General features: G+C 39.7%; 1 protein-coding gene across 1 annotated transcript in view; it reads left to right on the forward strand.

The window, feature by feature from the left end:
- The window catches only part of RALY (RALY heterogeneous nuclear ribonucleoprotein), a 378,891-nt gene that overhangs the window by 249,540 nt on the left and 114,756 nt on the right, over positions 1-14,595 (forward strand). The window lies entirely within an intron of this gene.

The following is a 14,595-nucleotide window of genomic DNA, read 5'->3' on the forward strand; positions in this document are numbered from 1 at the left end:
GGCAACCCCCACATGTACTATTGGCTAGTAGCTGTAAATCATTCAGCTGTGGCAAAGAAAACTAAATCTCCGAGCCCTAAAAAATACTCGGAGGTCACCCGAGCGTGCTCGAGAAATCTAGAGTAACGAGTATATTCGCTCATCACTAGTGCCCACCTGGAGAATAAATAGAGGTTTTTTTCAATGTACACATGGCAATGTTACATGGAAGCAACAGTCCAGAGCAGGATTTAGCTGTGGTATATAGAGATCAAAACCTCCAGTCAAACGCTAACTTTTCAATTTTTGCCTGAAATGTTGAAGGTACTTTCTACGTACAATCATTTTATACATTGCATTGAAACTTAAATAACATTAAGTCTGCATTGATATCAGCGCCCAAAAATGCTCTTCCTCAAAGTCTATGTATAACATTAAGTAAGTAGATGTCCAAATGTTTTATATACATGCGCTATACTTTGTATTGTGTATTCCTCCTACTGCAGATACATTGCAGGCACACACTGCACAGATCAATGTCTCTCATTCATCAATAGAAATCCCATAATTGGGTGGTTTAATAATACATTTCTAAAAGCTTTGCCTCTTGTCAGGAAATGATTTTCATTTAACAAGCCATCAGTTCACCGAGTGTTTTTTATGCCTAATTGATGACTGACACATTCAGACTGAGCCCAAAATTTAATCATTTGCCTTCCTTTCTGTTTTAATAAATTGCTCATTTTAACAGTTTTAATTTTCTTAATAAGCTGAACGCGGTCATGACAAGGTTGTCACATGCTCAGCGAACAATATCTGCCTATTCCGAGGTCAGCAAATGACTTATTTTTATTACTGAGGCAATGGATAAAAATGCAAGACAGCAGTTCATTCCTTGTTAAAAAGTGTATTTTTTTGGCAATAATTTCATACATGTGTAATGCAGGTGTCTGATTTCAACGAACGGAGATGACGAGGTGGAAACAGCTACAATGACTTTTAAACAATTAGGATTAGTAGATATGCAAATTAACAATATAGGGGATCACAACAGGTTACGCGCAAGCAAGAAAGTCTCTCACTACTTAACGTTAGTGGTACTCACGGTCTTGGGAGTCACCATGTGAGTTTTCACTTGAAGCTCTGGCCCTAGCGGGGGTCACCGGGTTTTCCCACTAGGCCACATGTCTCTTCCTGACATTGTCTATGAACGCCCATTGAGCCACCCACACACCAACCGGCCCCTTCCCAACTTGTAGTCCTAGTCCCAGCCAACCCTGGTACCATAAGTGATAGCTGCCCACTCGCACTGTTCCTCTCTCACAGGTGTGCCTCTCCTGATGCAGTCACCACACAGCTCTTCTCAGCTTGGCCATCGGCGGAAGTCTCTCAGGCTCTGGGCAGAGAGGACCAGGCCTCAGGTCTTGACAGGCGTAGTCGGACCTTCTAGGTTTTACCAGTGCAGGGCGCAGATTCCGGCTCTGGCCAGCGTAACCCGACTCGGTGATATCTTCCGGGGGACTCGGACCTTGTCAGGTGGTAACCAATACCCAGGAAGCACTGACCCCCCACTGAGGCCTGTCATGTTGGTCTCAGTGGTGTCTCTGGAGCACGTCTGCCCTGCTCTCTTCCTTTGCACCAAATCTCCTCGTGGCTTGGTGTGCAGGGCTTTCATATAAGGGAAGTCCTTACAGAGGGTCGTCTGATCTGGTTCAGGACACAAGGTCCTTCCCCCTGCAAATCTTACAGCACACTTTGGTTCCACTTGATTTCAGCTGGCCAGCAGGTGGCAGTCTCTCCTCATTAAAGGCACATTCTGCACATCCTGCACTAATTTTCCAGAAGGTTCATGGCTTTGTGTTGTACATGCAGCTTTTTTTTATATCTGTGGTTAAACCCATATGATGTAATAGAGTTGTAATACATAATACATATATATGCATAAGGGAGATTTTGGCTGACATCTATTTCCATCTCTCCAAACACCTTACATAGGGTTCCCTGGGTGTGTGCATACTGTTCATGTTTATGAGCATCATAATGTTCTGGCACAAGTTGTGCGGCACCAGAGCCCTTTAACCTCATGTTGAAGAACACAGTCGGGTTTGCAAAACTAAAGTCTTGTTTAGTGAGGTTATTATTATTATTATTATTTATTTATTTATTTATTTATATAGCACCATTAATTCCATGGTGCTGTACATGAGAAAGGGGTTACGTACAATGTTATAGATATCATTTACAGTAAAAGAATTTACAATGACAGTCTGGTACAGAGGGGAGAGGACGCTGTCCTTGCGGACTTACATTCTATGGGAGGTTGAAACATACTGTATATACAATGGGTAGCAGGAACAATGCTTGACTTTCTCACTTTTTTTCTGCTCAATAGAGAAGAACATTTGTAGTGGTTATGGATGGCGGAACAAGACATGTGGAGAATGTTACATATTCACAACAGGTTATGCTGGGGGCTCCATCTTCTTGGCACAGGGCCACAAAGGTCAATGGTGTCACTGCACCCTAGCTGCACTCTTGTGAACAGAGTAAGTTAGGTCTCACTAGCTACCAACTTACTGACGTGCCCCAGCCTGGCTGATCCTGTATTCTTTCACTAAGACCTCCAGGGCTGACAAACACTGAGATTTGCTTGAAATCTTCCTACTTAGGTGCCCCAAATTACCTGCTAAGAGGAAAGCGGTCACCACTGTAGCTTGCTTGCTGAAATGTGCTCCATTATCACAGGTCTGTTTCTTCACACACACCCAATGATGCCAGAACTCTCTGAGGTGTCTTTTATTTCTCTCTAGCTATCTCTACACTACCCTAAAAAACCAGGAACTAAAACACTAGTGCCCATCTACTCCTCCCTACCTATGGATAGTTAACCCTGTCACTCTTAACATACAAACTCCAGCCTACATGAGGATAAAACATGCTATAGAATACAGTTCACACATGATAAAACAGTGGTCTTCAGAGAGGCTGTTATTCCGTTTTCTCCACCTTTACATATGCATTCTACCCTACCTTGTAAGAAATGTAGCCCTATTAGAAATGATTGGTTAGCCCTTTTGCTATGTGGCACTAATATTCAAGATTCAAATCCCGCCGAGGCCAACATCTGTATGGAGTTTGTATAATTTCCTTGTTTTCCAGTTTCTTTCAATCAATTTTTCAAAAACTCGTGGATGGGATGTGTAGATAGGCTTTACATGAAGCTAGTGAAAGTTCGAACTAAAAATCTGTGGGCAAAACATTGCTTTTTCTTGTGACTTGTATTTTTACAATTTTTTAAATTGTATTTTTAACATTTTTGATTTTTTTTTTCCAGGTGTTTTCCATAGATTTCTGTAATAGGAAAAAACGCGTCAAAAGTGTGTGGTGTGCAGGCTAGGTTTCTATTCTCCCTACGCCAGCTTGATGCTCTCCTAAAAGACAGACTTTACCTCCTAAACCTCTGTGAAATGCATCTCAACCACCAATCGGTATCCTATGGAGAGGCAAAAATAAAAAAAAACTTTTATCCACCCTCTAGCAACTAGACACATGTCCAGTTTAACTGTAAAGGTATTCTTCATAATCCAATTAACATGCAAAGTTAAGAAAAAAATTGCATTAAAAGAAAATTTGTACCCAAAACTTAAAAATGGTCATTTATTAATGATTTAGAAGATAGAGCAGGCGTAATAGGACCTATAGGGTCCTTTTGCCTAAAGGCATATCATCTATTTTTTATTTAACTGTGGTGCTGCCATATTGTTACTTGTCACAAACAATAATTTCTGAGAAGTGACAACCAATATGGCTGCTTTTCATCATTTACATGATTTTTTGGGTTGCCCAGACTAAAGTATCTATGTAATACGGTAGGTAGATTGTCCTTCTTTGTAAGCTAGTGCAGGTTCTTTTGCTGTAGCTATCTTGCCCACTAAGTACTGGACAGGAAGTCTAGTCATGGGTAAAGCAGGTCTTATCTAGGCTGTTTATTAATCTGCAGTAATACAGTCATATAAAATATTTATAACATTGTAAGCTGGCAATATCATGGAGAATGAAGCCTATAATCTGCAATAATGAGAGTTACATTTTGAAAATGTTTATCTAGCAAAAACAAATAATGATCCCCTCCAAGGCCAGAGCGACTCTGATACATAAAACCTCAATTACGGTTTTCAGTAAGTTTTAATCAGCCACCTTCACTACTAATACTTTGGTCTATCTCGGTTGTTTTCTTTGACACAGTGGTAAACCTCCTACATTTCCTTTTCAACTGTATGCCTCAGCAGCAATGTATGGAGGACCATACAGTCATATTGTTTAAGTATCAAAACTAGCATCTGTATAGTAGTCAGTGATATCTAAAATATACTGTGCACATGGCCGAGCCGTAGTATGTCATGCATAGTCTCCTATTTGACCATACTGTACCTTATAGTCACACACGTTTTGTATTTTTGCTAACCAAAGATGGGATCTCTAAATAATAAAATATAGTATGTTTCACTGCTTACCTTTTTGTAGGGGTTTACGCAATATGTACAGTAATGTTCAAAATAATAGTAGTCCAATATGACTGACCAGATTAATCTCTGTTTTTGGTATAAATTATATTACCACATGTCAAACAATTTACCAGTTGGTGCAGTAGATTCTAAGAAAACTAACAGACTCTGCATTCATGATCTGCATGTTTTTTGGGTCTGTGTATTAGAATAATTAATTGAAAGGTGGTGTGTTCAAAATAATAGCAGTATGGATTTCAATTAGTGAGGTCAATCATTCTGTGAAGAAACAGGTGTCAATCAGGTGGCCCTTATTTAACGGTGAAGCCATAACAAGTTGTACATCCGATAAAACACTTGTGTGGTGACATTAAAAATAGTTTCTGAGGCAAAGCCAACAAATGCTAAAAAATTGTGGGGTGTAGTCCAAGCATCCTGGGCTAGAATAACAGTTGACAGGTGCCAGAAGTTGGTTTACTCTATGCAACATAGATATGAGATTTTATTCTAAGAAAAACTGTGGGTATACAACTAAATATCAGGTTAGGGATTCACAGGAATGATAAATCCAAACAAAAGTATATATTGTGAGTTTGTAAAGACAAATGCAGACACTGCTATTATTTTGAACAGCCCAATGTAAATTTTTTGCTATTTTCTGTAAAGTAGTTAAAAATTATATACATTTCTCTTCATGGTTTGAATTAGAAAACAGTGTGCAATGTTCTCAATGCATGGGAATAAAAACTAGCAGAAAGATTTTGTGATTAACTCATGTTTTTGAACACACGGCTATTATCACATTAAGTGATAGCTACCAGGGCCTCTAAATGTATACAAATTACTCATGTATCTCTCCTATCCCACATCTTTACTATATATGCAACTGACATAAGAAAAGACACCAAGATTATTCATTAATGCATCTGTCTAATATATTTCTACAGTCTAAAATTTTGAAATGCAATATTTCCTGTCAAAGCTCTTATGTCACAACTTTTGTCAGAATACTTGAGGCCAGAGGCTCCTTCCCTGTCCCTAACACTAGGGGTGCCCTAGCTATCCCTGCTCCCCGAATTACTTATGATGGTGAAAATGGCGGGGCCACATATCTTGCTAAGCTCCAGAATCAGCCTTATATCTGTCCTCCTCCCCGACCCAGGGAAACGGAGAGTAATAGTGAATGTATATACACAAAACAGACTAACAAGGGCGGACATACAGGGATAAATGAAATACCAAACAAACAAATATTCACTCATAGACAACAGAGAGGAACACCGTGGAGAAAAAGAAAATAATAGTGTGATGATTTACACACAGCCAAAAGACCAAGCAACAGTCACAGATAAACACTACAAATGCATCTACCAACAACTGACTCCTCCACTCCACAACAGGCAGTACAAGACTAACACTGGCAATCCTGATTTCCAGAGGGGAGAATATATATAGGAGAGACGAGTGGACAGTACTGAAAAGATGAGATCATCCAAGCAGGAATGCTTCAGAGACTCTAAGCTGGACAGTTTTAACTCCTGCACTGATAACAGAAATCTGCACCATTTAATATGAAGGAGAAGTGTTTCTAAGCAGTGCAGGAGTATGTGAAATCAGATGCTGCCGTCTTCTGGCCCCTTTCTGTTTCAGTAAACCTGTGACATCTTATACCATAAAAAGAGAGAGAATACACATCCCAAAAACTCCAATGTATATGATCAATGACTAAAAAACAAATCCTTTTCAAAGCAGAGGATCTTAAAGAGGATCGGTCACAAGATATCATAGTACAAACTGTATACATTAATAGATCTCTTAGGCATATGGCTGATACGTACTTACGGTACTTAGAAAATTCATAACAGAATGGCTGCATTATCTTTTTTTAAGCTTTTCTTGCTTTTATAAAATTAGCACAACTGCTCATCCTTTTATCTGCTTTTATGACATGGATGTTGAAAGCACACTAGCGTCATCAAGTCTAAGAGATTAATTTCATAATGTAATATAATGCATAATGCAGTTTGTATTGTGACTGGTGACAGATATACTTCAATGATCCCACTTTAATATGGCTGCACCCAAGTCCCAACTTTGATTTCCATGGACATTGTGTAATTATGATAGAGTTGAAATTTAACTACATAAATTAAAATTAAGAAATTGTAAACATAGGTCACAATGGATATTTATAAAGGGTTACGTACCCAGTTGACTTTTATGGGGCCCGAACCATCCTGGCTATTTTAAATGGGTTATAAAAACATGTACGTTTACATTTTGCAAAACAAATCTAGTGAAAAGTTATAATTAAAGATGAGTGGATTATTTGAAATTTTGAATTTACAGGCTTCAGTGCATTTTCCCAAAAAATTCAATTTGGGCAGAACAAATTTGCAGCAAATCGCAATATTGAAAAGCCTCTAAAAGACTGTAAAATATGTGCATGACAGGCAAAGGGTCCGTATTGGACCCATTTTGAGCACTGCAATGCAAAAAAATAGCCTTATTGTCAATGACCTCATCCTATCTGGCTGGGAAAAATGAATGGTAACTGGTGGTAATTAGTAGCCTATTTAATCACACATAGCAGTTTCATGGTTTGTAGGCAAGGTAAATTGCATAAACAGTCCAAAAATTATCGTTTTGTTTACTTTACTGGTGTTTATACACAGTCGGAGCAAATGGAAGAATCTGTGGTTGTTTAACATGGGAAGTGCAAAACTGAGGAGTATCAAGAGCTTAGTTTTAGTTAAATGAAGTTGTGATAGCTTTTTCATAATCCATACAAAAATATACTTTTTTATGTAGATCAAACAGGTGTACTGTTTTGAAAGTGAAGAAGTAATGGCTTTTGAACTATGAGTGAAACAAAATATTTATTTTTGGGATCCACAGCAGGTTTACTATTCATAATAACATGATTAAGCAATTACAGAAGCTTTTTATTAAGTATTCCAAAAGTTGTCATTTCTTTAGTGAGCAGGACTAGAGTTGTCACGAAGTCTTACAAAATTTGCCTTATTTTGTGAGCTGTTTCATGTGTGTACCCATAACAGAATACATTTTCAAGTATGAGTATTGTCTAGCACTATAAATCACAGGGGACCACTTGGAGACTTGTGGTCCTTGTTACTCTGCAGTGACAGCGGCAAGAGGCACATGATAGACAATTAGGACGAGGCAGGTAAGGAGATGTGTAGTAGTGTAGAGCCAGAAACAGCAGTATGGTCAAACACTATAAAACACAATGAGCAGTCAGGAGATGTGTGGTTGGTGTGAATCTGTAGTGGTAGAACAACATGTTAGGCTACGTTCATATTAGAGTTGTGCGCCGCTGCGTCGGCGACGCAACGCACAACGCATGCAAAAACGCACCAAAACACACGCAAAAACGCTGCGTTTTGCGATGCATGCGTCGTTTTTTGCCGAAATTTGGACGCAAGAAAAATGCAACTTGTTGCGTTTTCTTGGTCCGACGCTTGCGGCAAAAAAGACGCATGCGTCGCACAACGCAACAAACAAAAACGCATGCGTCCCCCATGTTAAATATAGGGGCGCATGACGCATGCGTCGCCGCTGCGTCACCCAACACAAACCCGACGCAAACTAGCATAACGCTAGTGTGAACGTAGCCTTAGAGAATTTAGACAGTGTAGGTAAGGGGATGTGTGACAGTTTATGGCCAGCAATAGCAAGCCCCGCCATAAGCAGTACAGTCTAGCACAGCAAAAGACAGTGGGTAGCAAGGAGATGTATGACGGCAATGGCAGAAGCTGCACAATAGAGAATTTATACGGGGCAGGTAACAAGATGTGTGGCAGTGAAAGGTCAGCAACAGTAGCTCTGACAGAAACAGTACAACAGTGTAGATGATATGATGGACAGGGAATAGACGCCCAGGTGAGCATAGGCCATCAACACTGGTGGCAGTAGGTGGTGCATTACCAAGTTAATCAATGGCATCAGCTGCAGGTGAATGAAAGTCACCACTGATCCATGTCTGATTCATTTAGGCAAACATTAGGCTTTCCATGCTTGTGACATAGCCTGGTCCTCTGGGGTGTGGCACAGCTCTCTCTGACATTGCATTAAAGGCTAGACATAAAAGTATGTTCACAGCAAACTGGGCCACTTCTTGCCGCTGGTCCATTATGTTGACTCAGACATCCATGGGATTGGAAGTCAGTGAATCTGCCTGAGAAAGAATATAATCTAGGTATAACAGAACCAGACTGTTCAATCAGTGTATCACTGTTTGTTGCATTGCATTCAGTTCTAATGACAGAAAACTCTGTTTTTGGTTATGTCACGTTGCGACTGTAGGGTAGCAAGGACTGTGGACTCTAGCTTAGTCCCTAAAGCTAAAGGGATCCCAGGCTATCACTGTCCCCGAGATTACCCCTAATGGCAGGGATGCCTGAGTCTCATACCTCGCTATTCTCCTGCACCAAACTAATCTGATCGCCTCCTCCACACAGGGAAAAAGGGGCAGAAGTGAAAGGGTTAACGCTGAAAAGACAGACAGAGTAAAACAGAAGCTCAGTCACACATAACTCACATAGGAATAAACCATAGTGAACAAGAGTAAGATGGCAAACAATCTACATGAAACACCAAAGGGGAAAGAAAAAGGTTTTCACCAAAAACGTATACAACTATCGCAAAGCAAAAACCAAAAATGCCTAGATATCTCTACCTCTCCAGACCAGGTTTAGGCAAGCGAAAGCTGGCACTACCTGAATAGTCCAGCACACATATATAAGATATGACTGGTTCTCCCAGATCATGTGATCAAGGAGTATTAACAACCTAGCCCAGCAGAGATTTAACTCTTGGTAACCTGTCTAGGAGCTTCAAATCTTTGTGAGAAATCAGTGTTTGAACTGATATCCAACTGAGGCTGTACATTTAAGATATATAGTAAACCTTCTTACATTCACTTTTACTATTCATTTATGGAATATTTGTTGGAATGACAGTGACCATTTGAGACAGCCGCACGCTTCGAGCTGAGCAAATTAACATGCATTTCTCTATTAAGAACTAGAAATTATTGGTACATACAGTATAATTAAAATAAAGTATATAATTACCCAGAGTAAAATTCAACAAATGCCATTATTTAACAACATACTAACATGTGTAAGATGTCACCTTGTTCTAAAGGGTTGCAGTTGTACTTCATAAGTTCATGAATATTTTTAGGCACTGAATCGATGCTAGTTAAGGGTCCAGTCTAGTGATGAGCGAACATACTCGCTACTCGAGATTTCTCGAGCACGCTCGGGTGTCCTCTGAGTATTTTTTAGTGCTCAGAGATTCAGTTTTTTTTGCCGCAGCTGAATGATTTACATCTGTTAGCCAGCATAAGTACATGTGGGGGTTGCCTGGTTGCTAGGAAATCCCCACATGTAATCAAGCTGGCTAACAGATTTAAATCATTCAGCTGTGGCAAAAAAAACTGAATCTCCGAGCTCTAAAAAATACTTGAAGGACACCTGAGCGTGCTCGAGAAATCTTGAGTAATGACTCAAGTATATTCGCTCATCACTAGTGGGCACCATAATGTTGTCACCAGGTCAAAAAAACACCGCCAGCTGGTATTGAAACTGGGCAATTGATGTTGGTATATTCGCTCAGTCCTGTTTTTTACAAACTTTATTATCACCATTAAAAGTAAATATAATAAAGCTGTGTCAATAAGACGAGATTCCAGGGCATATGTGTGATTTGCATCTATTCTTAACTCCCAAATATGCTAATTTTTAGCAACAGTTTTCAATTATCTCCTGAATTTGTCCGTCCTACAATTCATGTGAATGTGCAGTGATGTTTGATAATTTAGTCATCTAAACCATCTCACTAATTGTCTTGTACAAGCCTGAAGAGTGAGACGTATTTATTTCCATTTCCAGTTACCGTTTTATAAACAATATAAGCATCCATGCATGCTCCTTACGGTATATTAGAAGTGACATCTTTCAGATTTGCTTGTTTTACATTGATAGATGACTACATGAAAATTTTGCAGAAAATGTATCAATGTGTCATATATTGTAGGCATTGTACAGTTGAAGAAAATTGTTGTAAACTATGTAATTTCCAACATTGACTACTTGATGCATGTGTAGCACTTACAGTTCGTGGATCCTTGTCCAGATGGCCTGGTTGCACTTTGTGCTGGTACAGTGACCACCAAAAACTCTGAGGAGTAGCAAACAATATCGTTGTTCTGTAATACAAAGTGTTGATGGGAATTTCTGAAAAAAATCTCATTCTGTTGTATGGAATATTTATTAACTATGGTAAAAAAAAAATTGCTGTAATCATAAGCTATGAGCTTTTCCTGCATGTGTCCAAATTCAAAGTGAGCGCATGAATATGCCAATTACTAATTAATTGAAAGGCATTAAAAATGAATAAATAATGCAGTTCTAGCTGCCAGAAGCAACCTGTAGGGGGAGCTCGGGAGCCATCTGCATACAGTTATACATTGAACTCAATAATAAATGAATATGAAGTATACTACCTCTAATGGTAGATGCATGCAGAGACAATAGCACCACTTAGTTTTCACATATCAGGTTCCTTTATCTGCAAATGTGAAAAATAGACTGATTTCCATAAGTGTTTTTGATCATATCTTCATCAGAGTTGGACACGGTGTCAGTTTTTCTGGTATATATAAAAATGATGGCCGTTTCTCAAGCTTCTTCTATCAAGCAGCCAGTGAAAACCAGATGCAACTAGACGCTGTCATTGTGCTGTCCACATTTCTCACTGACCCATAGACTTAGAAGGGTGATTTTGAACCAAAAATAGGATCCAAAAGAATAATATAATGTAAAGGAAATGGGCAAGAATCAAATGTGTGAAAGGGGTCTTAAAAGAATTTTCCAGGATGTTTGTTTCCTTGACAAAGAGCCAATTATGTCTATGGACTGGGTTTGGTTTTGCTGCCCATCCTCAAGCGAATAGAGCAGAGCCGCAATACTACACACAGCCCAAAGACAAGAGCAGATCTCTTTTTCTAATCCTGCACAGTACATTCAAATCAGATCTGTCACCGGATGCCACAATATAATAAACTGCATACATTACTATATAGATCAATTATCCCTGATGAGGCTGTCGCTTTTTCAAAATCCATGTCAGAATATCTATATAATCCTTCAGTATTTGGTCAGTATTTGACCTCAGTATTTGTAAGCCAAAACCAGGAGTGGAGCAGAGAACAGATCAGAGAAGTATAATAGAAACACGTCACCACTTCTGTATTTATCACCCACTCCTGGTTTTGGCTTACTAAGGCTGGCGTCACACTAGCGAGTTTTACAGATGTATGAGATGCGCAGAAAATACGGATTGCATACGGTACAATGATTCTCTATGGCCCAGCTCCTATCTGCCTTATTTTACTGATCCGTATAAGGCTACGTTCACATTAGCGTTGCGCCGCCGTGCGTCGGCGACGCAACGCGCAACGCACGCTAAAACGCGCGCAAACGCGCGCAAAAACGCGCGCGTTTTGCGACGCGTGCGTCGTTTTCCGACGAAAAACGGACGCACAGAAAATGCTACATGTAGCGTTTTCTTGCGTCCGACGCTAGCGTCGGAAACGACGCACGTGGCGAAAAACGCCACCAAAACGACGCACGCATCCCCTATGTTAAACATAGGGGCGCGTCGCCGCTGCGTCGCCGGCGCAACAGCGACGCACATTGGCGGAACGCCAATGTGAACGTAGCCTTATACGGTCTTCTACGGCCGTAGAAAATTGCAGCATGCTGCGTTTGTCACCGTATTGCGCAAAAAATACACCAATGAAAGTCTATGGGGCGAGAAAAATATGGATTACACACGGACCAGCAGTGTGACTTGCGAGAAATACGCAGCGGTGTTCTAGCGAAAAGCCGGCAATTCAGTGCGGTGTACAGTAAAATCACACTGACAGCTTACAATAGAATAGCTAAGATAAATGTCTACACATAGTATAGGGGTATATATATTTATATCTATATATATATATATATATATATATATATATATGTCAGTGAGACACATATATGTATATATATTTATATTTCATATAGCGCTAGATAGCAGAAAAGCCGGAAATTCAATTGTCGACTTTTGCTATCTCCTTCTTAAACCCGACATGATATGAGACATGGTTTACATACAGTAAGCCATCTCATATCCCTTCTTTTAATACATATTTCTCTTTAGTAATGTAAGAAGTGTCTGTATGTTAAATTTGGTGGCTCTAGCTATTAAAATAAAGGGGTAAATCGCGGAAAAAATTGGCGTGGGCTCCTGCGCAATTTTCTCAGCCAGAGTGGGAAAGCCAGTGACTGAGGGCAGATATTAATAGCCTGGAGAGGGTCCAGGATTATTGCCCCCTCCCCCCTGGCTAAAGACATCTGCCCCCAGCCACCCCAGAAAAGGCACATCTGGAAGATGCGCCTATTCTGGCACTTGGCCACTCTCTTCCCACTTCCGTGTAGCGGTGGGATATGGGGTAATGAAGGGTTAATGCCACCTTGCTATTGTAAGGTGACATTAAGCCAGATTAATAATGGAGAGGCGTCAATTATGACACCTATCCATTATTAATCCAATAGTATGAAATGGTTAAAAAAACACACACATTATTACAAAGCATTTTAATGAAATAAATACACAGGTTGTTGTAATATTTTATTATACTGGTAATCCACCTGAAGACCCTTGTCACCTGAAACAAATGTAAAATATTTTGAAAAGTTCCCACGCTCGAGTTCATATGAGGACATCCAGCAGAGGGCGCATCACCGCAACTCGAGGCAACTACAGGTCATTCACCTACATTCCATTCATTCGCCAGGTTTTTACAGGCAGGGGCAGCTGCATTAGCAGGCTTCTGCTTGTAAAATTAGTTAACCCTTTCAGATGGATTTACAGCGTGGGACGAGACTGATCATCGGAAGGTATGGAATACTGTTGTTTGTTTTGTTTACATTTGTTTCAGGTGACAAGGGTTTTCAGGTGGATTACCAGTATAATAAAATATTACAACAACCTGTGTATTTATTTCATTAAAATACTTTGTAAAAATGTGTGTGTGTTTTTTTTTTAGCCAGAGTGGGAAGAGAGAGGCTAAGTGCCAGAATAGGCGCATCTTCCAGATGTGCCTTTTCTGGGGTGGCTGGGGACAGATGTTTTTAGCCGGGGGAGGGGGGGGGCAATAACCGTGGATTAATATCTGCCCTCAGTCACTGGCTTTCCCACTCTGGCGAAGAAAATTGCGCAGGAGCCCACACCAATTTTTTCCGCGATTTAACCCTTTATTTTAATAGCTAGAGCCACCAAATTTAACATACAGACACTTCTTCCATTACTAAAGAGAAATATGTAATAAAAGAAGAGATATGAGATGGTTTACTGTATGTAAACCATGTCTCATATCATGTCGGGTTTCAGAAGGAGATAGGAAAAGCCGGCAATTGAATTACCGGCTTTTCTGCTATCTAGCGCTGTATGATATATTAATATATACGGTATATATATATATATGTGTCTCTCTGACATATATATATATATATATATATATATATATATATATATATAGACAGTATATATGTTTTTACGATTATTTGAGCCCATGGATCCATTGTATGTCCGTATTGCAAGCCTGCGAGAAAATCTCGCAGTACGGATGCCATACGGATTACATACGGAGGATGCCATGCGCAAAATACGCTGACACACCCTGCCTATGGAGGAGATACGGACCACTATTTTTGGGACTTATCTGCGTATTACGGCCGTAAATAACAGACCGTATTTTCATACGCTGAGTGTGATGCCGGCCTAATACTGATGTGAAATACTGAATGTTTGAATGTAATTATGCTTTTTTTATTTATTTATGTTTTGCCCTTGATATTAAAATGAGCACAGGTAGATTCATAAAGTGGTCAGAATAATATCAGGATTATAAAATTATTTTGAAACGGATTTTCGAAGCAGGTGCAGCAGCCTCATCAAGTCTAAGATCTATTTATCAGTGTATGCAGTTTGTATTGAGACATTTAGTAATAGGGCTGTTTTAATTACGGTAAATATT

The sequence above is a fragment of the Ranitomeya imitator genome, chromosome 2 (assembly GCF_032444005.1).
Source record: "Ranitomeya imitator isolate aRanImi1 chromosome 2, aRanImi1.pri, whole genome shotgun sequence".
Classification (NCBI taxonomy): domain Eukaryota; kingdom Metazoa; phylum Chordata; class Amphibia; order Anura; family Dendrobatidae; genus Ranitomeya; species Ranitomeya imitator.